A 22,945-nucleotide genomic window follows, 5' to 3' on the forward strand; every position below is an offset into this window, starting at 1 on the left:
CAGACCAGCTACACACTCAGTATGGTTTGACCATCTCAAGTTATGTTTTGAAACAGCTGGTAGCTGGTCATTTCAAGCTGGTCATAGCTGGATTTTACAGAAGGGCTGTCTTGACTGCATGAAGAGGAGACTTTGGTACCCAAAAACAAATAAAATGGAATTGCTAGTCTTGTTTGGCTAGATAAGCTGTTAATTGTTAATATATTTACGTTGTGCTGTATAAAAACAGTTTTTAGATCTATATATATATATAATCTATTAATCAGGTAAATCAAATAGGCCCTAGTCCTTTGTTGTACTGTTATCACTTGAAATTGTACTTGCCTCTTGGGTCTTTCAGCGCACTTGTCCCTGGTTATGGGTATGCACTTTGCACTTTGTTGTATGTCACTCTGGATAACAGCATCTGCCAAATGCCAATAATGTAATGTAATGTAATATCTTCCACTCCCTGAAGAAGTATTTGTCTAAGTCTTTGTTGAGTGGATCATGCCTTTATATAACCATAAAGAGTGCCTTTATTTTTTTCTTTCTTCATTTACTCACTGAGACTCGTTACACCAGAGATCAACCCCTATTCTTAGGCCTGTATACTCCATTTACCTGTGGAATGTGTTTGGCTCCATTTTCTTTTTTGTCAACTACAAAGAATGGTGCTAATCTTTACACTATGGAAAACAAATGCATCTTTTGGACCGAGAACAACATGTACATCACAAAAAGAAAATAACAGAAACTGCTTGACTTTTTCTACCAGTTTTTCTACCATGTATTTCAGCTCATGTGATTACGCCTGAAAACTGAGTTGCCCGAGATCAGTCAATACAGACATTTGGCTTTTTCAACATTTATTTGCTTAAGTTTATAAACAGTTTTCACCGTTCGCTTTAAATCTCTGAAAATCTGCATGATTTGACATTTAACAAATTGAATTAAACCTGATTAAAACGCAGGAAAATAACAGAATTCAATGCCAAAATTCAATTCAATGCCAAATGGCATGAACTTCATACACACACAGGTGCTCACTGAATGTGTATTTAGTAACATATATCCAGCAGACACAAATATCCAGAGAGATACATTTGATGTACCTCATGACCAAGAAAGGTTTGGTGAAGAACAGAAAAGGTGAGATTCACACCCATCAGCTGGAGTGGGGTTTAGGCCCGGCTCACAGCACACAGCTGGTGGGGGGAAGGGTTGAGGGTGGCCCCCACAGACGGCGTCAGGTCCAGCTCATCCTCAGACACCCCTGGTGGTGGTGTAAAGCGGAACCTCTGCAGGAGGAAGGTGAAGAAGAGGAAGAGCTCCATCCTGGCCAGGCTCTCTCCCAGACAGGCCCGTCGCCCTGCGAGGAAGAGATAGTCACAGCACAATAACATACTGCTCCAGGAGACAGATAATTTCAGCACATAGCTACAGCAACTGGAGAGAGAGAGAGAGAATCACAGCACATAAATACAGCAACAGGAGAGAGATAATCACAGCACATAGCTATAGCTACTGGAGAGAGAGAGAGAATCACAGCACATAAATATACAGTCAGGTCCATAAATATTGGGACATCGACACAATTCTCATCGCTCTATACACCACCACAATGGATTTGAAATGAAACGAACAAGATTTGCTTTAACTGCAGACTTTCAGCTTTAATTTGAGGGTAATTACATCCAAATCAGGTGAACGGTGTAGGAATTACAACAGTTTCTATATGTGCCTCCCACTTTTTAAGGGACCAAAAGTAATGGGACAATTGGCTGCTCAGCTGTTCCATGGCCAGGTGTGTGTTATTTCCCTGGTGAAGAAATACCCCTTCACAACAGTTGGCCAGATCAAGAACACTCACCAGGAGGTAGGTGTATGTGTGTCAAAGTCAACAATCAAGAGAAGACTTCACCAGAGTGAATACAGAGGGTTCACCACAAGATGTAAACCATTGGTGAGCCTCAAAAACAGGAAGACCAGATTAGAGTTTGCCAAACAACATCTAAAAAAGCCTTTAAAGCCTTTTCTGGAACAACATCCTATGTACAGATGAGACAAAGATCAACTTGTACCAGAATGATGGGAAGAGAAGAGTATGGAGAAGGAAAGGAACTGCTCATGATCCAAAACATACCACCTCATCAGTGAAGCACGGTGGTGGTAGTGTCATGGCGTGGGCATGTATGGCTGCCAATGGAACTGGTTCCCTTGTATTTATTGATGATGTGACTGCTGACAAAAGCAGCAGGATAAATTCTGAAGTGTTTTGGGCAATATTATCCGCTCATATTCAGCCAAATGCTTCAGAACTCATTGGACGGCCCTTCACAGTGCAGATGGACAATGACCCGAAGCATACTGCGAAAGCAACCAAAGAGTTTTTAAGGCAAAGAAGTGGAATGTTATGTAATGGCCAAGTCAATCACCTGACCTGAATCCGATTGAACATGCATTTCACTTGCTGAAGACAAAACTGAAGGGAAAATGCCCCAAGAACAAGCAGGAACTGAAGACAGTTGCAGTAGAGGCCTGGCAGAGCATCACCGGGGATGAAACCCAGCGTCTGGTGATGTCTATGCATTCCAGATTTCAGGCTGTAATTGACTGCAAAGGATTTACAACCAAGTATTAAAAAGTGAAAGTTTGATTTATGATTGTTAGTTTGTCCCATTACTTTTGGTCCCTTAAAAAGTGGGAGGCACATATACAAACTGTCGTAATTCCTACACCGTTCACCTGATTTGGATGTAAATACCCTCAAATTAAAGTCTGCAGTTAAAGCATATCGTCGGTGTTTCATTTCAAATCCACTGTGGTGGTTTATAGAGCCAAAAAGATGAGAATTGTGTCGATGTCCCAATATTTATGGACCTGACTGTAGCTACAGGAGAGAGAGATAATCACAGCACATAAATACAGCTACAGGAGAGAGATAAGCCCAGGAACATTACTACAGGGACAGAGCTACTCATAGGGCATTGCCTTATCATCAGATGTCCTATTACCAAAGGCAAGCCTGACCAAAAGAATGTGGGAACAACTGAAGTCCAAGGTCTACAGTGCAGTCTGCAAGTATATGGACAGTTTTTTTTTGGTTGTTTTCAATCTGTACTCTACCAAATAAATATTTTAAATAAAACAATCACTATATGCAGAATTTCGTCTTTAATTGAGGGTTTTAACATATATATTACAATCATTTTTTTCTTTTTTTTATAAACAATGGGGCTAATGCATGAATGAAATGTTGTGCCTTGATGTTGGAAGGTCCCACGTCATAACATGTGTTACAACTGTTTTTTCAAAACGGGGGCGACATGGCTCAGGCAGTAAGAGCAGTCGTCTGGCACTCGGAGGATTGCCAGTTCGATCCCCGACCGGGCTGTGTCGAAGTCTCCCTGAGCAAGACACCCAACCCCCAAATGCCCCTGACGAGCTGGTCGGCGCCTTGCGTGGCGGCCAGTGGCCGTGTGTGTGTGTGTGTGTGTGTGTGTGTGTGCGTGTGTGTGTGTGTGTGTGTGTGTGTGTAATCGCCATCGGTGTGAGTGTGTATGAATGTAAAAAAAAAAAAAAAGTTATTGAAAATGTTCCGTAATATTGAAAGTCCAATAAAAGATCAAACAAGGCGTTGTGTTGAGTTCTCTGAGCCCCCCTGATTACGAAACTGTCCTTTTGAGCGCTATTGTCTGTTTTGTTAAAGAGCTATTGAAGTCGTAAAATCTAATATCTAACATAAAACAAACCTTACCGCACTCACTTATCTAGCTAACCACGCACTTGCCGCTTGTAATAAGTTGTAACTTTGGTCGCTTAATCTAACACACGATGGCTGCTTTAAACAGAAAATAATTCCTTAATTTTTCTAAATAGTTGCAAATCACAATTGAAATACATCATCGCTTGACAGACTCACAGACCTCTGAAACGGCTCACGCACTGATGGACTGATGGATACCAGGAAGTCCTTGGTGGCTGTTCACAATACGATCTTAGCTCCCAACACTGTTATGAATTTAGAGTAGAGACTTAAAAAGAGCGGCGCAAAAGGGAATAGAAAGCGTTGCATCCCAACACTTGAAAGCAATGTGTGAACATCCCGGGAGAGGTGCGTTTGCGCATTGCTTCGATCCAAAACACAGCTTTAAAATGCCAACTATGACAACCATGTGACCTGGTACCGTACAAGACAGCGGCACCTGATCGCATTATTATAGCAATATTGCTTAGCCTACAGCGTGTGATGGATAAGGAGGTAAATCAAAAGGTGCATTTTACAAATGGCAACCTTACCGCAAAAATACTAGTTAGCGTTTTACCACACGCAGTAACTTTTTGATGTTCCAGAGTTTTAATAGGCTTCAATACAAAACTGACACGTACAGAAAACAATTCAGTATTCTTTAAAAAGCTGCAGAGTGCGTGATATCAAGTTTTCGACATTCAAATTAAGCTCTTTCGCTTTGAATCTCGCAATGCAATCAAATGCTGTGTAAATATTATGATCTATAAACAATACAAATATCAGACACCGAAGACGATTGGCTCAAAGAAACACGAATCATTATTTTGCTGTGGTTTATAGAACGCAGTACTTTTCTTTTTTTTTGTACAGTACGGTTTTTTGCCCTTTTTGTCTGCATGAAAAACTCTGAATTCTGCGTTAACGTGACCTCAGCTTTAGAGTGGTAAACCAAATGTTTAAAAACAAGGTTGATTTATTTCGTAGCTAGCGCTTTTCAGCCAGGCAATGACTAATGGCTAACGTTAAACTGAAAGTGAGTGACATTTTGATCGTGGCGAATGTAAAGGCTTTAGGAGGATTCACTGAATCCTGTAAGTTCTGTTAACTTAATATGTATGGTACATTGTCTGTTGTGTTCAGTCTGAAGTGCTCCGTTGGCCAGCAGTGCTACGTCTGACTCTCACGTTATAATTTTGTTACAGATCTTATTCAGCATTCAGTTCAATTTTTTTATTTTTTTTGGATAGCGCTTTTTACATAGACTGTCACTAAGATGCTTTACAGAGCAACAGGAGGGCAAAAGGGGAAATTTGAGCTGATTTAGCCATTGAATTTCCTGCTATCTTGACCTTTGCCAACCTCTATCCCTTAAGTAAGAAGTAGTTTTTAGGTGAAATATATTCACCTCTTTCTGGAACCAGGTGAACAAAATTGAGCCGTGCCTGACCGTCATGCGTCATATGGAAGAATTGTGTGTTCCAACCAGCAGAGGTGCTAAATGTTTTGCAGCTGTTGCCTTTACGGAAGGGAATAAGAGACAAGGCTATGGTGTTTCCCAAGCTCAGGGCAAGGGAAAGGCAGTGGCCCCAGAGGAAAAGAAATAGAGAAGGAAAAGCTTAGGAAATTCTAAAAAAAAAAAAAAAAAAAAAAAAAACAACTGCAAATTTGGACTGTCAGAAAAAGAGACTTTCCAGAGCAGCATAATAGCAAACACCAGACTTGAACCCCAAAAGGCATTTTTTAGGCAAAAAGATAGATATGAGCACCTGATAAAACCAGAAAGGTAATACAATGCTAATTTCTGCTGTCAGATACTTATTTTTGTTTTTTTAAGCAGGTAGGAAAGCAGGTGTAGAGTAGTTTCCACTGTCCCCAGATTTTCTTTACTAACGATATACAGGTGTGTCTACCTAATCTCTACTCGGCGGTGGCAGCCAAATTAGATATCACTGGGACTTTGGGGCATGTAGTCTCTGGCAAATAAGACTAAAATAGTAACTCTGCTACTAATAGCTCTCTCTCTCTTTATCTGTGTTTGGGACTGATCGGTTCAGGGGGGCCATGTTGGAGGGGATTTTACCCCAGATGCCCCCACCCTTGACCCTTCTGGGGGTGGTGGTGGTGCTGTTTTTGTTCTACCTGCTCTCCTCTCCCCCTGGAAAAGACCCACCAGGACCCAGACCCCTGCCTCTTTTTGGGAACCTGTTCCACCTGGACCTGAAGCGGCTCCATGTGTCTCTCTGTGAGGTACGGGCAAAAGAAGGGAAGCAACCTATTGCTGTTGGCTTTCCAATTATTATTTTTAGTTTGTTTGCAGTTCTGAGAGAACCAGTAAATTTAAGTGTCAGTTTCCCATTGAATGTAAAATAATAAGAAAGATTAAAATGAGAAAATTATGATTAAAAAATGATGGCCACTAAAAATCATGCCAGATTTGGGGAATTAAATGTTTTCTCTTTTCTACTATTCATCCAATATGGATATTTACAGAGAATAATAATGAATGGATTTTCCTCCATTATGGATTTTTGCTAATTAGTTTTGAGAGTAACACACAAGGTCATTCTGAACAATGAAATTCTTGGGACATGCCAGGCAACAGCTACGTCGTAGACGTGATGTACATAGGAAGCCTACGTGTGCTGGTTGAGAACTGTTTGTGAGTCTGGTAGTCCCTGCCTGGATGCTCCGGTAGTGCTCTCAATGGAGCGCCTGTAGAAATTGGTGAGTTTTGGCAGACATGCCAAATTTCCTGAGTCTCTTAGGTACTGTTGCCCAGGCTCTGACCTCTCTGTAGACGGTCTCATCGTTGTTGGAGATGAGACCTCTTCTAGGGCATAACCCCCGTCTCCTGGGATACTCCTTGACAATATTAGTGGTTATCTTGCGTAAAGTGGGTAACTTTATTAGAACCTGTCTTGGTTGCGTCTGGTCCTCTGACCCCACTCCCTGACACTACCACCCTCCTCCTTTATGACTAGGTGTTGAAGATACTGGACATAAATCTACAACATGACACACATTAAAACTCTTTATTTGTATTGTGAATTAGAAGCAGTACAAAACCAAAGAAATGCACAAAGAATAAAACTAATGAAAGACAGGTAGAAAAAACACCAAACAAAAGAAAAAAAGCATCACTTTTTTTGTCTGTCAGGGCTCTGTCCTTCAGTACCGGACTTTTGGTTCAGCCCACGTTGTTAACCAAATATTTACAGTCTTGCATTAATCCATGTGCATAACTTATTTTGTGTGTGTGTTATTTTAGCCACTGTTTATATTTTCGTCATGTATGCAAAGCAGTTAGATTTTGCATTCTTTTCTGCTCTACTGAACCATGAAGTCGAAACAGAGGTACACCAAATCAAGTTATCTGTTCACGGTTATAACCCTACTGGCCACTCATTAAGCCTAGTATGGATTTTTCATTTATTGTTTAATCATGCACTTTGAAGAGATTTTTATTTTATTTTAATTCATCTTCATGAATTTATCTTCATGAATCTGTCTTTTTGTGGTGCTTTTAATTATTTGTTCAGAGAAAATGCAAGGTTATAATAACAATTTGTTATTTAGCTGACTTACAGTTCATTAGACTAAGCAGGGGACAATCTAGTTCTTAACCCCTATTGTTTTTTTGGGGTGGTTTTAATGCCCCAGAAAGCAGGAAATACTGTAAGGTATTACTCACTGTAAGGTGCAAAAGCTTATTATTCTACATAACCAACCCTAAACCCCATTTGCCTGCGTACCCATTAACTTCATCCTATGACTAAAATAAAGATTTTTTAAAAAGTATTTGATCTATCTGAACCAGAGCTACCTTAATCTTCTCATGGTGTTGTGCGATTGAAAATTCCCCAAATTCCAGGAAACCCACTAGCAAACGTTCTACTCTAACCAGAATCATCAGAAGTTTGGCTGGAGAAATCTGTAGATATCTAGTGATTGAGATCCATTAGACAATTCTGGCAAACAGCTGATTAAAATAATTGTTAGATATAATGGGGATTATATAGCTGGGTGTCACTGGCACAAATGTAAAAAAAAAAGCATAATTTCACCAGTTCACCCAAAGGAAGCGTATGCGTAGATCAGGAGGGCAATTCTGGCCAATGCAGGTTTTTGTTTCCACACAATGGCTGTACTGCACATGGCTGTACACTGATGTTGTGCTTTATGTTCATGAATAACAGGACAAAAAAACTATTGACTGCAAAATGATGGCTTGGCTACAGTCACAGAGCAAGTGCCACTGACATTGTGTTAATCTATTTCCTTTCTCCACAGCTGTCTAAGAAATATGGATCTGTGTTCACTTTACACTTGGGCCCAAAGAAGGTGGTTGTCCTGGCAGGCTGCAAGACTGTCAAACAGGCGCTGGTAAACTACGCAGAAGAGTTTGGAGACCGGGAAATTGCGCCCATATTTAGAGAGAGCTTGCAAGGACACGGTATGCAATCATGTCCAGTCCTATTCGTCTGCTGCTTTGACCATCTGCATGTAGTTTACCAAGCACCGACAGATTTTGGCCAGTCATCCCACCAAAGCGACGGAGAGAGAGACGGAGAGTTCTGGATAGATCTCCCATGTTTCTCCTTGCGCCTCTTCTTTTTTGTGGAGGTTGTCTGTGACCTGCTTCTGTGCCACAGGGTTGAACGAGAGCTTTACATTTACATTTCAGTCATTTGGCATACTTTTCGTTCAAAGCGACACGTTAGAAGTGCATAGGTTCTTCCACAGGTAAAAGCATGAAATCCATAAGTAGTAAAATACACATGAAGGACTCTTCTAAACAAGTGACAGTGACAGTGATGAAGGTGACAGTGCTCTGAGAGGTGCTTGCTTGTGTTTCTGCTTTGTGTTTTTGCTGAACTGTCTTCATTTGCACACATAACAGACCTGCAGATTCCAAGACACAAGATACATTCTGCCCCCCCCCCCCCCCCCCCATTGTGTTCTGTCCTCTCCCAGGTATTGTATTCTCCAACGGAAACTCCTGGAAGGAGATGAGACGCTTCTCCCTCACCAACCTGCGAGACTTTGGAATGGACAAGAGGGGGAGTGAGGAGAAGATCATTGAGGAATGTCTCGAGGTGTTCGAGAATTTTAAAGGTGAGAACGAAATGACGGGTGGCCTGTAGCATAGCGGTTAAAGTAAATGACTGGGACATGCAAGGTTCTAATCCTGGTGTAGCCACAATAAGATCCGCACAGCCATTGGGCCCTTGAGCAAGGCCCTTAACCCTGCATTGCTCCAGGGGAGGATTGTCTCCTGCTTTGTCTAATCAACATTGTACATCATTGGCAGTTGATTAATGTAATTAGCCTGGATTCAATTTCTGCTAATGTGCCAGAGTTAGCCAGTCCCAGGGCTACATGCTCTGTCTGTGGGCGTAGCCGGAGCATCGGGAGGAAACTCGGGGAGATTGTGCTAACTTCATGTGATTGAGGAGCTTTCCACTCAACCAGTCCGGACCAGGGGGATGGTGCATGATGTGTTATATTATCCCTGCTAACCAAACCCTCAGATTCCTGGTTGATTATGCACTCTCAGAAAGAAGGAGTGAAGGCAGTCTGGCCTTTCAGTAGCACTAACTACTTAATACGTAAGCTGAATCCTGGCCAGTGGACATCACATTTTCACACAAGAATTGTTCCCACTCTGTCCCGGATCATTCAGCCATTATTGTCACCTCTGAACTGTAACAAGCTGCTAACTGCTCTTAATTATACGCTTTCAATATCCAGCTACTTAATCCATAATATGTCAGAAACATCTATTTCATATTTGCATCCCAGGGATTCAAATGAACTAATATTCTCATAATGTCAACTAATGTTTTCATTATTTTCATCTGTAAAAAAATTCAAATATGTAGTGCAGCTCAAAATGCATGTTTTCAGCCTTAACTGATCCAGATATTGGGATATTGGTAGCAGCAGACTGGGTTCCAGGGACCGTGGGTTTAGAATCCACTATCCAATAGCGTACCTGTATGCAATTATTTCATGGTTTTTGTTCATACTTTTTCGGTCTTTAGGTGAGCCTTTCAACACCATTCAGCCACTGAATTACTCCATCTCCAACGTAATCAGCGCCATCATATACGGCTTCCGCTTTGACGACACTGACCCTGCCTTCCAACAAATGGTCGACAGCACCAATGAAAATATCCAGCTGTATGGTTCAGCGGAAATACTGGTACTAGTGCTACGTAAATATACTTCTTGCTAAATAGGACAATAGGAATTTCAGAGTGGGTCTGGAACTGGCTACAGGACAGAACAAAAAGAGTAGTAGTAGTAGTAGGAGGGACCTTATCTGAGCAGGGTATTGTGGGAAGTGGTGTCCCACACGGTTCAGTGCTGGGGCCACTGCTCTTTTACTTTTATTTACATAAATAGCCTTAACAGAGGCATTGAAAGTACTTTTGTTAAATAAGCTGGCACTACACTACCAAAGTTTGTAGGAATCAGTTGAAGAGTTAATGTGTGATAAATGGCAGTTCCACTCCTGCAATCATTTCATGTTAACTAAAAAAAGGAGCCTTGCTGTGTACCACATTTATCATGCACTGAAATATATTTTTAACATCTTTCATAAATTGTTTGTCCAACTAATGCTTTATTTTGTGCGTGGCGTTCTGTACCTGTTCAGGAGTCAGACCAGCCTCGTTCCTACTTCCACAACGACAACCTGAACGTTACTGTCTACAACCTGTTTGCAGCAGGGACAGATACCACTGCAACCACCCTGAGATGGGGCCTGCTGCTGATGGCTAAGTACCCGCACATACAGGGTAGGGAAATGCGTACACACACAAACACACACACACACATAAAGACTCTGTGCACCTTCCTAAACTGTGAATTCCAACTCAGTTTGACTTTTAATCGTTTCAGTTGCGTAATGTCTCCCGTGTACAGAATCCATCCATCCATCCATCCATCCATTATCTGAACCCACTTATCCTGATCAGGGTCGCAGGGGGGCTGGAGCCTATCCCAGCATACATTGGGCGAAAGGCAGGAATACACCCTGGACAGGTCGCCAGTCTATCACAGGGCACACACACCATTCACTCACACACTCATACACTCATACCTACGGGCAATTTAGACTCTCCAATCAACCTAACGTGCATGTCTTTGGACTGTGGGAGGAAACCAGAGTACCCGGAGGAAACCCACGCAGACACGGGGAGAACATGCAAACTCCGCACAGAGAGGCCCTGGCCGACGGGGATTCGAACCCAGGACCTCCTTGCTGTGAGGCGGCAGTGCTACCCACTGCACCATCCGTGCCGCCTGTGTACAGAATCCCCATAGTCAAATGACATTACAAACCGTTTTTATAGTACCGTTACCTGTGCTTGTTACGACATTTATGAGTGGTGTGCTGTTTGCGTTGTATGAATGGCATGTTTGCCTTGTGTGTATGAATGGGCATGTGTGGCAAACTCACCCAGGTGAGCACATTTAAGAGCACACCCACGTGAAGACAGTGGGCTCCAAAATTATTGGCACCCTTGATCATAGCCACAAAAAGTGCTGTAATCTAAAAAAAAACATATGCCGCACTTTCGTTCAGACCACAGGTTTTACATGGGATTTAAGTCTGGATAATGAGATGGCCATTGAAGAACACAGATCCACATTTCTGTCATAACCAAGACTCAAGCTTCCTAGCAGAGGCAACCAGATTTTCTGCCGAGATTCCTTTCTACTTTGTTGAATTAATTTTTGATTTGATATTTGATATTAATTAGTGCCCCTCAAAACATCAATGACCACTATATTTCACAGTCTGAGATGCTTCTCCTTGAATGCATTATATTTTCTTCCAGTCATAATTCCAATGAGGTTTGGCTTTGTTTACTGTGCTCAGTAAGGGCTGTCTTCATGCCACCCTTCGGAAGAGTTTGCTGGTACAGAGGTACAATTTTATGGGTTTTTATTTGACTTGGTGACCCCAAGACACAACCAATCTGTTCAATTCTTAAACTGCTTTCCTTGGGTTACTTATGGCCCTCCACCTCACCATCATCCCTACCATGGGGATAATATGCACTTTCATCCTCTTCCTGCCAAATTTGAAACAATGAGACTGAAATGTTAAATTCTTTACGATACATGTAGATTACATGTCGACTTTCTTTGATTATTTCAGAAAGTGCTTCAATGGTTAAAATAGAGATAAAGTTGAGGTCATTTTGCATTTTAGTGTCATTTCCACTGACCCTTGGAATGCAAAGTATTAATGTTTTCCGTAAGTGATCAGCCCCTGCATATATTCAATCACTGCAATCAGAAGTTCCGCTACTTCGGGATGCCTGGCACCTCCCCCTCGCCGCACCTGCACTTCTATGCCATATGCCATAGATTATAATAGCATTCATATACAGTTCTTGTTTTACTCTGGATATTCTCGGTGCCAACTGTCGTATACTCGTTGATGTATTCTCCAAGTTAGTTGATGTGTTCTTCAAGGGTTCAAAATCCATGTGGCCACGCTAGGACTCGGAACTGTACTTTCCATCGAATTTGTCCCTGTGTTCAATTTGCACTTCCTTGTGCACATCATGATAAATATAAGTATTTAACGGGTTCAGCTGATTCAGATTCAAACCAAAGGAAACAAGGCCTCACCTCCCTCGTTCTCGACACACAAACCCTTGTGCTCCTCTCAACAAAAATGCAACCACAAGGAAATTATCATTTCTGTCAATTTGGTAATAGACACTATTATTAAATTCACGACCATCAATGTAAAAATGAACTGTGCAATCTGTGTCTGAACGTAAGGAAATAAAGGGTTAAATCTGTCTGTGTTCCCTGTCTGCATTGACTATTCTCATCGACCTCATCTTAACCCTCTATGGTACCCATTAGGAAATAGCACTTCAAAAAATCTATTTGTGTGTTTTTTTGTTTTGTTTTTTTTTCCTCCTATTTGACCTTAACATCAATTCTACAATTCTTTTTTCAGGTTTAACCTTTCGTCTTCTTTTTAGGTGAATGCTATCAGGGGACCGATAAGGGGTATCTTTTTTCCCCAAAAGGAGAGCCCCATTATAAATGCCAACTATATAAATGTCAACCATTTATTTTCAACAACAAAACAATATAACACAATTTTTTTTATCACAAACATGAATGTTATAGAACATAGTAGAACAATGAACAGCTATGGAAATGACTTGTCCCTAGCTTGCATATCACCTCAACCATTGCGGTCTTATACCTATACCAAACAATTTATTTTTTTATCTTGAGTCAACCTATCCAAAGTTTAGGATGGTGGCGCACTTCTAACACCCCATTTTGGGGCATCAACTTATGCCTAAATTAACTTCATTGTATTTTTAATTAGATATATCTTCCTTGTTTATTACCTGGTGTATTTGAATTCATGAAGGAAGAACAATATCTTATAACAATTACAAGAATTTGTTAAAACTGGACAGCGAAAATGTGTTGTAGTGGCACTCTGTTTGACTAACTTACTTCCTTTTTATGCCATTTGATGCACATGGTCGAAAACAGGTTGTACGCAGCAATAAAGTCAGTTCCAAACCAGTTTGCCTTTTTTGGTTGTTTACCAAATAATCCATATTAACAAACATACATGTCTTGTATTCTGCTGCTGCTGGCTTTGTCTGCTGCTGGTAAAAACCATATGTTCTCCCAGCCACAAGCATACCTCCCCCATTCTCCTGCACTACCTATATTGCCTGATTAAAGTGTGTCTCCGCCAGGTGCATTTGGTTAACCAATTACAGCCTCTCCTATAGTGCTTAAGGTGCGTCCCCTAGTGCCCAAAGATAATCAAACTATACAACTACAATAACCTACTAGAAATAATTAGTCAAATGGCTTCTACATGTGTTTAGTTTTTTAGATATGTCCCCTTGAAAATGTGGAGAAAAAAAAAATCACATTTATGGTCCGATATCACTAAGAATTCCCAAGATACATGATTACCGGATACCAGATTTCAATTGCCCATTTGGAGCCGGCTCCATTCTACAGAGATAACCTAATCTAATCCAGGAATGCAAACAACATTCACTGTGCAGCTAACAGCAGTTAACAAACAGTGCTATCGCTTCCAACTGCCCTGTAGCCCGCATGGGACAAACTATCACATGGCATGTGATACCAAGAGGATATCAGACCTGAGTTAAACCCCCTTGTGCAGATTCCTAAAATGGCAACCATTCTGTTCTACTTTGAGGTTTTATGAGTTGAGTTGTCCAACGATATCTTACCTGAGGAGTGAGTACTGAATGTCTTTTCATGGTGATGAGCTGAACAAAACATCCGTTAATGATAAGAAAGAGGAAGAATCGAAGGCGGTGGCAGGAGATGAACCAGGGCGTAGTGTTGGCATGACACTTATTTGAAAAACATATTTTTCCTTTTGACATGCTTTCCCTTTCAACATTCATTTAACATCAACCACACTTGGAATAATTTGTCGCCAATGTGTTTTCTGTGCATATAAATCCATTTTACAGTACCACAACACTTGTTCATACTATCACCACCTTACCAGAGTAAAACGTTGTCATGGCAAGCTTTCACAGGCACTGAATGGCAGCCATGATTGAAAAAAATGTTTCTTTTTGAGACTGGGAGATCACATGACAAAATATCGGAATTGTGATTGGATGATTCACAAAAGTTGTTCATCTAGGGGCGACATGGCTCAGGCAGTAAGAGCAGTCGTCTGGCAGTCGGAGGGTTGCCCGTTTGATCCCACCTCCCGGGCTGTGTCGAAGTGTCCTTGAGCAAGACACCTAACCCCTAAATGCTCCTGACGAGCTGGTCGGTGCCTTGCATGGCAGCCAATCGCTGTTGGTGTGTGAGTGTGTCTATGAATGAGAAGCATCAATTGTACAGCACTTTGGATAAAGGCGATATATAAATGCCAACCATTCACCATTTACCATCAAGTTGCTGCCGTTTTCTGGATAAAAAAAGTTGCCCAACACCTGTAATTATCAAGGCAAAAGTAGGTACTGGCAACTGATGCCTTTAGCCTACTACTCTATTTGTGTAGCATCACCTTTAGATCTCCTGTAGTGTGTGCAGTAATTGAGGAATGCAAACAACGTTGTGGCAGGGTGCCAGCTGGTGACAGTTAGCTAAAAAACAGCTAGGTTTTGAAACAGCTGGGAGCTGGTTGTCCAGTTCAGACCAGCTACACACTCAGTGGTACCCAACTTTGGTACCCAAAAACAAATAAAATGGAATTGCTAGTTTTGTTTGGCTAGATAAGATGTTAATTGTTAATATATTTACATTGTGCTGTATAAAAACAGTTTTTAGATCTATATATATATAATCTATTAATCAGATAAATCAAATAGGCCCTAGTCCTTTGTTGTACTGTTACCACTTGAAATTGTACTTGCCTCTTGGGTCTTTCAGCGCACTTGTCCCTGGTTATGGGTATGCACTTTACACTTTGTTGTATGTCACTCTGGATAACAGCGTGTGCCAAATGCCAATAATGTAATGTAATGTAATATCTTCCACTCCCTGAAGAAGTATTTGTCTAAGTCTTTGTTGAGTAGATCATGCCTTTATTTCACCATAAAGAGTGGCTTTATTTTTTTCTTTCTTCATTTACTCACTGAGACTCGTTTCACCAGAGATCAACCCCTATTGTTAGGCCTGTATACACGTTAGGCCCGTGAAATGTGTTTGGCTCCATTTTCTTTTTTGTCAACTACAAAGAATGGTGCTAATCTTTACACTATGGAAAACAAATGCATCTTTTGGACCGAGAAGAACATGTACATCACAAAAAGAAAATAACAGAAACTGCTTGACTTTTTCTTCCAGTTTTTCTACCAGGTACTTCAGCTCATGTGATTACGCCTGAAAACTGAGTTGCCCGAGATCAGTCAATACAGACATTTGGCTTTTTCAACATTTATTTGCTTAAGTTTATAAACAGTTTTCACCGTTCGCTTTAAATCTCTGAAAATCTGCATGATTTGACATTTAACAAATTGAATTAAACCTGATTAAAACGCAGGAAAATAACAGAATTCAATGCCAAAATTCAATTCAATGCCAAATGGCATGAACTTCATACACACACAGGTGCTCACTGAATGTGTATTTAGTAACATATATCCAGCAGACACAAATATCCAGAGAGACTTACAAACATTTGTTGTAACTCATGACCAAGAAAGGTTTGGTGAAGAACAGAAAAGGTGAGATTCACACCCATCAGCTGGAGTGGGGTTTAGGCCGGCTCACAGCACACAGCTGGAGTGGGGTTTAGGCCCGGCTCACAGCACACAGCTGGAGTGGGGTTTAGGCCCGGCTCACAGCACACAGCTGGAGTGGGGTTTAGGCCCGGCTCACAGCACACAGCTGTGATACATACACATAAATACAGCTACAGGAGAGAGATAATCACAGCACATAAATGCAGCTACAGGAGAGAGCACCGCACCTAGGTGGCAACCTGGAGCCTGAATCCTGGAAGAAAATGACTATGGCAATACTCCAGTATGCAACAGAGCCAGTGGGATTGTAAATTCCCTCAGTGGTCTGGTCTCTAAGCAGGTCATTCATTTAAAATCACAAAAATTGAAAACTTTTTGTAGCTCGGAAATTTTTTTGGTGTTTTTTTTTGTTGCCAAATTGGGTTAGGTTTTTCATGGTAATAAAAAAAGAAAAAAACAGAAAAGAAAATGTTATTGCAATTCCACAGCACTAGGGGAGACAAAATCCCACTGCTTTTTCACACCAAAAGGAAAGCGTAGAAATCCTTGAATCCTTCCATAGTGTCTCTCCTCTGGATGACCTGTGGATCAGGAAGCTGATGATGTGTCATATCTGTATTATTCGGTTTCATGTACTGTACCTGCAGCAAAAGGCATGAAGGCATCTCTCTTGATGAAGGAGCCCTTCTCATCCAGGAAGTGGCCAGGGTTGAAGCTGTGGGGGGTCTCCCACTCTTCCTCATCCTGCAGCTTGACATCAGGAGTGGGATCACCATAGTTCCCTGTAACACACACAGATATTTAAAATTTTGTGCGGAATTGATAGGTAAAATATACACACTGTACGCAACTCCTATCTGTGTGCTATGCACAGTCTGTGGGGGATGTCAACAAGAGATTTGGCACCAGTTTTTAAACTCTAGCACAATGAATGGATATATTCAATAAAGATATGGCAGATTATAATTGTTTGTATGCCATTAGCTTCAGTACATTGTGTTTGTCTGCACTTGTGACTTAGATGATGATCAGATCACATTTTATTCCCAATTAATGCAGAAAACCAGGAAATTTCAAAGGGTTCACATACTTTTTCTTGCCACTGTATATTCTTAAGATCTTCTAGTTGTTAACATGTATTAGCAATGTAGCCGATCTGGTGCTGTCTTTTGTAGCAGATTGCTGACATTGGTTGGGTGTACATTCCTGTCATTTTTATGCATTTTCAACAGAGTTGCAACATAAGTTGGGCCCACTGTCATCCAAAATAAGCAAAATCAAGAAAAAGGAATTCAATTTGTGCAGGAAGCCACCCTTTGCAAAGGGGAAATCCAGCACTAAACTCAAGTTCAATAGACTTTCAGAAATAAGAAAATGGAGTGAAGGATAGAAGGGAGTTGAGAGAGGAGGAAAGGAGATAGGAAAGGCTATAGATGAAGGGAGGTGATTGAGAGAGGAGGGAGAGATGTAAAAATAGACATTAGAGGAGAAGAACCTTCTTGATGAAGTATCCCTGGAAGGTGATATCACAGCTGGTGGTGTGCAGCATGGCCATAGGTACAATGTTAGCCAGTCTCTGGGTCTCGTGGATCACGGCGTCTGTGTAGGGCAGGTTCCTCCCGGTCCCCAATGACCCGACTCAGCTCCTCCTGAACCTGGTCTGCACAAAGAAAGAAAGATAAGCAATGAAAGATTCTCCACCAATCCAAGGGCCAGCAACAATATTTACAAGTTGGTATCTGTATGCATATGCTCGTATGTGGGTCACACACTCATACCCATGGGCAATTTAGACTCTCCAATCAGCCTAACCTGCATGTCTTTGGACTGTGGGAGGAAACCAGAGTACCCAGAGGAAACCCATGCGCACACAGGGAGAACATGCAAACTCCACACAGAGAGGCCCCGGCCGACCAGGATTCGAACCCAGGACCTCCTTGCTGTGAGGCGGCAGTGCTACCCATTGCACCATCCGTGCCACCTCCACTTGCATTAAAAACATGAAAATAACCAGACTCTTTGTTTCGCCGAGGATAGATATATTGACCGTGACAACAGATATCCACTCACCGAGCGCTGTATTAGGTATTTGACTTATTTTTTTAGACTTCTACTGCTGTAGCCTATCCACTTAGAGTTATGATGCGAAGTGTGTTCAGAGATGCTCTTCTGCATACCACTGTTCTAATGTGTAGTTGTCCACCTTACAGTCACCTTCCTGTCCGCTTTCACCAGTCTGGCCATTCTCCTTTGATGTCTGTCATTAAAAGTTGTTTCAGAACTGCTGCTCACTGGGTTTTTTTGGGGTTTTTTGTTTTTGTTTGCAAACACTAGAGACTAGTGTGTGTGGAAATCCCAGCAGTTTCTGAGATACTCAAACCACCAACAATCATTCCGCAGTCAAAGTCACTTAGATTCTCATGGTTGATGTGAACATTATTTGAAACTCCTGACCCGAATCTACATGACTGTATGCATTGCGCTGCTTTTTTCTGATTAGATAATTGCATGTACATACATAAGTAGGTGTAATAAAGTATGTAATAAAAATGTTCTTAATAAAGTGTTCGGTGAGTGTATATTTTAAATATGCATTGCATCACTCTCACCATTATAAATAAATACAGCACCCATTTCTCTTTAGGCCTATCCCATCCATTTGGAATATACCAGTAAGAAAAGAAGAATAAGAAAATATGTTGATTATGAATCTCGGCTTTTCTGTGCTGTTCTGCTGTGATTGAGGTTGCCTAAGACAGTGTGCTGGGATAGATTGGGGCAGCCAGGACAAAAGAAAGGAGTTGAGGTGAGAGGCTGCAATAGGCACTGCACGTTCTGTATGCACTGGCAAGTAAACCTTGAAAAGAACTCTCCACTAAAGGTTGTTTCTGATAAGTAATCACAGGAGAGCAACACACAATCCAATATAATACGATTACACGACAATAAGTCAGCATCAACTTCAATAACTCATTCAGAGTGTCTGCCAAGTAGTGTAATGAAAGCCTGTAGCAAAGGATGAAGCTGAGTGCAGTTCAGGTGAGTCCCGGTCCAGTTCTCCTGCTCCATACCTCCTGCTGCTGAACTAGTCCACAAATCCCCTGAGGTCCTGGGGGTTGAGAGTCTCCTTCAGTCCCTGCACCAGCCTCTTAATCTCCTCAACGTTGTTGTTGACGTGCTTCAAGTCCGATTCACCAGCCACCGGCCACAACACCAGCGCAGCCAGGGGAACATGTACACCTGCAGTAACCAACACAAAACCAAAAAACAGCTCAGGATCAGGACTACAACACACTTTTAACCCCCACCCAGCCCCACCCAGTACATAAACACCAGAATAACATCCCGTAAATCATTGATAATATTGAAAGAAATTAGGTGTTTAGAACTATTAACCATTGCATTTAAGGGGTTAAATAATCCGCAATGGAGAGTTCCAGAATTATTCCAGCATTAATCCTGGAATTATGTTGAACTTCTAGATGATAGTTACTAAATACAGCTGAGCTGGCAGTTAAAAGGTTCTTAACAATCCAGAACCCAGGCTAGAGTGTGTCATGGAATAGCAATGGGGTCCAGCTTGGCTCAAGCCTTTCCCAACTATGTCACTATGCCAATGTTCCATTACTATCTTGCCCAGGAAGTTTTAAAGTTTTTACATTTATGATCAGATGATTACTGAATAGTACCTTTACCTGTATTTCAGCTGAACCAGACAGCTGGATAGATTCACTGGCCCTGTCAACCATTTTTTGAAAGGCAGTGTCAGCGTAGTCAAAGTGGCTGCCGTACATGATAGCACAGATTATGTTAGAGACAGAGTAATTTACTGGCCCAGTGGTGTCAAAAAGGCTTGCCTAAACACCAAGTAAAAAGACCAAATAAAGAATAAATACAGTTTTTCCCCCAGAAAGCACTGAAAGTAAAAATCGAATTACTAATCCTTGCTGTCTCCGCAATATTTTTCAATAATTCAATGCAATGATTACAGAGGACCCACTGTGTGCCATTTGTTAAAACAAATACCCGGATCAGTTTCGGCTGAAAACATGCATTTTAAATAACTTTTCTCCCCCTTTAAAATCATTTCACACTTTTCAAAATGACAATTTGGGTTGTAGTTTTGCTTTGTCACTGATTTTTTTTAGTAAATTTAGGAATTAAGACCCCCTAATTTCTCCTGTCAGTCTAAACAGCTATTTTACATTTTAATCATTTGGCAGATGCTTTTAATCCAAAGCGATTTACAAGTGCATGGGTTCTTCCACATGTTAAAGCATCACATCCATAACTAAGCAGTTCTAAACATACAGTCATAATAAGTGCAAATTTATTATTATTATTATTTTTTGGGTTAGACAAGAGGGATAGGGATATCGGAAGGGGGGGGGGGGGGGGGTGAAAAGGTGTGTTTTTAGTCTGCATTGAAATAGGGGGAGGGATTCTGCTGTCCTGACAGTGATAGGCAAGTCATTCCACCACTGAGGAACCTGAATGGAAAACAGGTGTGAACGTGCAGCTCGACCGCTAGGTGCTCGTATTGAGGGAACCATAAGGCGACCAGAGCTGACAGACTGAGTGGTCTAGCTAGGGAGTAGGGAGTGATTAAGGATTGTATGTAAGGTGGGGCAGTCCCCCTAGCAGCCTGAAATGCCAACACTAGAGCCTTGAATCGGATGTGTGGGGCAATAGGAAGCCAGTGGAGGCCAATGAGGAGTGGGGTGACATGAGCCAACCTGGGCTGACTGGTGATCAGGTGGGCTGCAGCATTCTGGACCACCTGGAGGAGTTGATGGCACAAGCTGGGAGACTGGCTCAGTTGAAAATGTTAATTAAACGCTTCAGACCTGAATTATGTTCCAGGGATGGGATCCCAAATGCATTCAGAAAAACGTATTGCAGATCTTTAATAATTATTATTTTTGTACATTTCAATGTACGCAAGATCCAAGCAGTAAAATTCAACATGTAAGATTTAATGGACTACATCCAGACGGATATCTTCTTGGTCACTATGTTTGCACTGTACATGGAGCAAGTCAACATAAAATATGGATGGATTGCATACCACAGCATTTTTCAGCATCTCTAAATATGGGTGCAATGTCTCGGTCTCCAAACTCCTCAGCGTAGTTGACCAGCACCTGTTTGACTGTCTTGTAGCCTGCCAGGACGACCACCTTCTTTGGGCCCAAGTGTACAGTGAACACAGCTCTATACTTTCTAGACAGCTGGAGAGACAATAAATAACCGTGCTATTGTGAGACGTTTTCAAAATCAGTTTCAAATGTTCTTCTGTTAGTCTTGTTATGATGTGTTATTCAACTAAAAATCTCATTTTTAGTTGAATAAGGCATCATAACAATAAAATGTTTTTTAAAAATGTATCTCTATGTGGTTGCATGCATGCAAATACATGCATGTTTGCTTTCTGTGTGTTAATGATGTGGATCTGTTGGTGTTTAACAATAGAAAAATATTGAAATAACATTAACACAACAGCAATTGCATGAAAACGCACAGATTATATTCAAAACTAAACTCATTGTGTTGTTGAAATTATATATTCATGTGATTATTTCATCATTAATTGCTTATCATATTATTAATTGCTTATCCTTTACTAATTTCTTATACTATTATTGGTTGCTTATGCTGGAGTGATCCAGAGCATACACACAAAGTATCATAACTTGCTTTGTATTAATGGAAACTATTTTCTGGAAACTGTGTGAGTTGAGATGTCTCTTTTCCTTCTCTGCCCTGCGGGCTTTGAAGGCCACAAGGCACCACGAGGCATAGAAACAGCATGGTATCTGTTTATTTGAGAAGGAGCTGGTGCCTGTGATTCTCACAGATCATCAACATTCTGCGTCGACAGAGTGTTGATCTGGGGAGTATCTCTCCCTGGAGACAGGGAACCTAAACAAGATAAGCGAGGGCCCTTTGGAATGTTCCCAAAACATACATTCATGTGGACAGATACCTTAAGGGAGCCTACATATATCCAGACAAAGGTCCTGGAACCTTTGTCCTTATTTTTGCATGTAACTTGGACCCTATTGTAAGCCAGTCAAAAGTAACATTTGGTCTCATGCGCTGGTCAGCTTGCTGACTACCATCTTCAATATTCCTGTTCTGGAATGTGAGAAAAGGGGGCCCCCAGGGCCCAAGAAGGCGCCTCTAAGAATCCTTCTCTAGCTCTCCCCCACAGGCATGTGTGCCAACGGTGGGGGCTAACAATGTATGCTCCAGGAGGCTGACCAGTGCATGAGACCAAATGTTACTTTTGACTGGCTTACAATTGCGAGAGCATATATTGAGTAATGGTGGCGCAGGTACAAGTCGAATGTAATCACTCCCGAGGTCCGCGTAAGTTGCAAACCCAAATTTCTAAATTATATTTTAAATGGAGTCAGATAAACGAGTAAAACTATAGTAACCACTAAGCGTACAATACGGCCCCGTTTGAGAACGGAGAATATTAAGAATTGTACTGATCCGTTTCTGGCCAGCTGTAAGCGGGATATGGGGCAGGTCAATCCATATCCGACCCATGGCAACGGACCCAGTATATTCTTAAACATAATTGTGCTCTGTTCTTGTACGGAGGATAATAATTAACCCTACTAATGTTCTCCCAGCAACGCCAGAAGGACAAGCACGCAAAACCCCCTTCGGGAGATCCGCACAGCTGTTGGGCCCTTGAGCAAGGCCCTTAACCCTGCATTGCTCCAAGGGAGGTTTGTCTCCTGCTTAGTCTAATCAACTGTATGTTGCTCTGGATAAAAGTGTCTGCTAAATGCCATTAATGTAATCTCCAGTAACCCCCTGCAGATCTACCTGTTCCTCCGCGGAAATGTGATGTCCACCCCTTCCTGCCACGCCCTGGCCCCTCATGCTTTCAAGTGAAAACACTTAATTTGAAGGTGAACCACAAATGTCTACACTTTCCCAA

General features: G+C 41.5%; 1 pseudogene; it reads right to left on the bottom strand.

Annotated features, from left to right (window-relative positions):
* Positions 1-979: 979 nt before the first annotated feature.
* LOC133121329 (cytochrome P450 2K1-like) lies at positions 980-22,887 on the bottom strand (annotated as a pseudogene).
* Between the last annotated feature and the right edge of the window lie 58 nt (positions 22,888-22,945).

Source organism: Conger conger, chromosome 2 (assembly GCF_963514075.1).
Source record: "Conger conger chromosome 2, fConCon1.1, whole genome shotgun sequence".
Classification (NCBI taxonomy): Eukaryota; Metazoa; Chordata; class Actinopteri; order Anguilliformes; family Congridae; genus Conger; species Conger conger.